The sequence below is a fragment of the Chiloscyllium plagiosum genome, unplaced genomic scaffold (assembly GCF_037043375.1).
Source record: "Chiloscyllium plagiosum isolate Xiang-an unplaced genomic scaffold, Cpla_swu_hap1 HiC_scaffold_14, whole genome shotgun sequence".
In the NCBI taxonomy this organism is placed as follows: domain Eukaryota; kingdom Metazoa; phylum Chordata; class Chondrichthyes; order Orectolobiformes; family Hemiscylliidae; genus Chiloscyllium; species Chiloscyllium plagiosum.
In genome coordinates, this window is record NW_028270152.1 from 5,373,267 (window position 1) to 5,376,806 (window position 3,540).

General features: G+C 48.5%; 1 long non-coding RNA gene across 1 annotated transcript; it reads left to right on the plus strand.

Moving 5' to 3' along the window:
• Positions 1 to 531: 531 nt before the first annotated feature.
• LOC122559182 (uncharacterized) lies at positions 532 to 2,376 on the plus strand. Its single transcript, XR_006314354.2, has 3 exons — positions 532 to 594; positions 883 to 1,007; positions 1,718 to 2,376. It is a non-coding gene; the product is annotated as an uncharacterized LOC122559182 (long non-coding RNA).
• Positions 2,377 to 3,540: the final 1,164 nt, after the last annotated feature.

Consider the following 3,540-nt stretch of genomic DNA (forward strand, 5'->3'; position numbering starts at 1 on the left):
GACCTGCTGAGTTTTTCTAGCAATTTCTGCATTGTTTCTGATTTCCAGCATCCGCAGTTCCTTTGGTTTTAGTTAGATTCCTGATCAATCTGGGAATTCAAGGGGAAAGGCAGAAAAGTGGACATGAGGAATTTCAGATCAGCCAGGATCCTAACTGATCAGGGCAGGAGGCTCGAGGGGCTGAATGGCCTCCTGCTGTTCCTGCTTCTGATGGAGAGACTATCAGATTACCAAAGGAGAGAGGAAGATTAGCATTTCCATAATTCCTTCCATGACTTCAGACTGTCTCTGAGTGCTTTTACAAACCACCTTCCTGTCTACTTTTCATCACTTCAAGAGACACAGTGGAAAGTGTGATCAAGTGGGGAAATGTGTTAGGAAATCAGCAGATGGAGCTCAATGTCAGGAAGTGCGAGATGACACATTTCGGTTCAAGACGTAACAGAGGGACTAGTGCTGGAAGAAGACAAGAGCAGTGTGACTGAACACAGCGATCTCGGGATAAGGTCAATGTCTCCGGTTGGACAAAATCTGGGCATCCCTTGGTGTGCTTTCAGGAAGCGCTGAATACAAAAACCAAGGTGTGATTTTCAGGTGAGAGGGGAAAGACTTAGGAAGGACCTGAGGGGCAACTCCTTCACCCAGAGAGTGGTGTGTATGTGGAATGGGCTGAAAGAGAATGTAGTTGGGGCAGGTACAACAGTAATATTTAAAAAACATTTGGATAGATGCATGGATGGGAAGGATTTAGAGGGATATAGGCTAAATGTGGGAAATTGGAACTAGCTGAGTGGGCACCATGGTCAGTACGGATCAGTTTGGGCTGAAGGGCCTGTTTCCATGCTGTATTACTCTGTGACTCTGTAATTTTGCATTTCTAAGGTTTCTATTGGAGACCCATGTGCAACATCAGTTTTCTTTGCAATAGGAAGGAGAGAGAGAATGCACAGAGAGGACTGAGGAAACTAACAGGCTGGTGACGACAGCAACAAAACACAAATAAAAAGGTGAGACATTTTTTTGATTCAATAATGATAATTTGCAGGAAAAAAGCAGAACTTGTTCCATTACCACTCGAGATGTTAGGAAACACTTCCACACACTAAGGATGGCAGAGGTTTGGAATTCTCTTCCACAAACTGCAGAGGATGCTGAATCAGCTGGTCATTTTAAATCTGAGAGAGATACATTTTTGTTAAGCAAAGGGATATGGGCCAAAGGCAGGTGTGTGGAGTTAGGAAACAGCCATGATCTCATTGAATGGTGGAACAGGCCTGAGGGGCTGAATGGCCTACTCCAGTTCCAGTGTTCCCGAACCTTGCGCTGGCAGGTAGTTCTAGCTTACATGATGTCACATTTGCTGTCTCGCCTTTCTGGGGTGGCTCAGTGGTTAGCGCTGCTGCCTCACAGCACCAGGGACCCAGGTTCCAATCCAGCCTCAGGTGGGTTCCCTCCAGGTGCTCCGGTTTCCTTCACAATCCAGAGATGTGCAGATTTGGGTGGATTGGCCAAGGGGGATACAGGGCTGGGTCTGACTGGGATGCTCTTTGGAGGGTGAGTGTGGGTTGAATGGCTTGTTCCACACTGTAAGGATTCTGTGACAGTTTGCCCCATTCCTAGCTTTCACAAGAGGTCACAGATCTGAAACGTTTGTTTCACACGCACCACTCACCGGATGAATGTTCCCAGCAACTTCTGTTTTTATTTTGAATTACAGGATTATGCAACGGACGATCTTAAGATGATGAAAAGGCAGGACTAGGTACTGGTCAAACCAGGAGAGAGTGAGGACTACAGATGTTGGAGATCAGAGTCGAGAGTGTAGTGCGAGAAAAGCACAGCAGGTCAGGCAGCATCCAAGGAGCAGGAGAATCGATGTTTCGGGCATGAGCCCTTCTTCAGGCCAAAGCAGCCTGCTTCCTGAGGAGTCATGGAGAATATTGGAGACAGTTTAGAATTCTCCTGAGAAACATCTCCACACAGACAGAGTTGTGAGGGTGTGGTTCTCAGCCCCAGTTGTGATGCTATCCATAAACCCAACAATTCCAATGGTCTCACAGCCCACTGTCAACCTTCCAATTCCCAAACACCCTGGGGTCAAAAATCTGACACCTGTATCCGAACTCACACCAAGGACAGAATCGTACGTTATCTTTGCTCAGTCTGAGTTGAGTCGGGTTTTCTGGAGTGTGTCTGTCCATGTGTCTGTCTGTGTGTGGTGTCTGTGTGTGTGTACATGTGTGTTTGTATGTCTTGTGTCTGTGCGTGACCGTGTGTGTCTATGTGTCTGTGTGTGTGTTTGTGTGTGTCTGTGTGTGTGTATGTGTCTGTGTTTATGTGTCTGTGTGTGTGTATGTGTCTGTGTTTATGTGTATGTGACTGTGTGTGTGTGTGTGTGCGCACTCTCCCATCACAAATTACCACTGGCCTCATTAACTAACTATCCCACCCCCAGGGCATCTCTCACACCCGATGTACCCCAGGCATCATTCCTGTTACACCTCACTCACTCTGCACATATTCCCAAATTCACCAACACCGCGTGTGCCCATGCCCTCTCGAGATCTTGGTAGGCACCCAGACAAGCACTGTGCGTGCAGAGCTGCCATGTCTGACTTTTGCCCCGAGTTTGGCAGAAAGGGGGCAGTGGGCAGCCCGCTTTGTGGGCAGGGTCTTTGAGCTGCTGCTGGTTGGGATGGTGCAGATGTGGAAAGTCCTCCTTGTGTCCATGGCACCAGACCCTGCCCAGCCTGGTCCGAGGATGCCCTCCTGGGTCAGAGCAGTCTCAGCATCTGGAGAAATACCCTCTGCTACGGGGAGAAGGTCAGTGATCTTCTTCACTCTGACAAACACCTTGTCTCCAAAATCTGGCAGAGAACTCATTATAATCAGGAAATTGTGTCATAATCTGGTCTTGTGTACACAGTCCATTGACACGTCATGTCAAGACTTGAGAGTTGCTAATTCCACTGTGTATTTATAGTCTTGCTATTTCATTAAACAGTATCTGAAATACAATTTAATACATTGAATGAGAAAAATCTCACCCTCCATCTATCTCTGTTCCTGTACCCACCAGGCTCCTGCTCTACCACACTCATTACCTGGTACATCCACCCCCCACTCACTCACACCCACCCCAAGCCCCAGCACCACTGACCCCGTGTGCCCTCTGTGCTGCCCACTCAGAGACCATACCCCCATACCAACAGAGACAGCTGTGCCACCCACTTCCATCTCCCTCAATACCCGCCTGTCTCTCATTCCAGGAGGAAAACAGCACCCCTTCCTTCAGGAATAAAGAGTCAAGCTGGGTGAAGGGTTATTTGTCATTCAGCTCCTCACCTCGGAGGTGGAGACGATCCTGACTCTTCCTGCCCGGAATGACTAACTGACTGTGTCCAAGCCCCTGGACTAGGATCAGAGGCTGCCCTTGACTCACCGTGTGAGGAGCCAAGGCTTCCCTCTCCCCCCAGACATGACTGAGGCATCGCTGGCACCAATGACTCGTTTCCGGCCTTGGTGTCAGGTCTTAAAAAA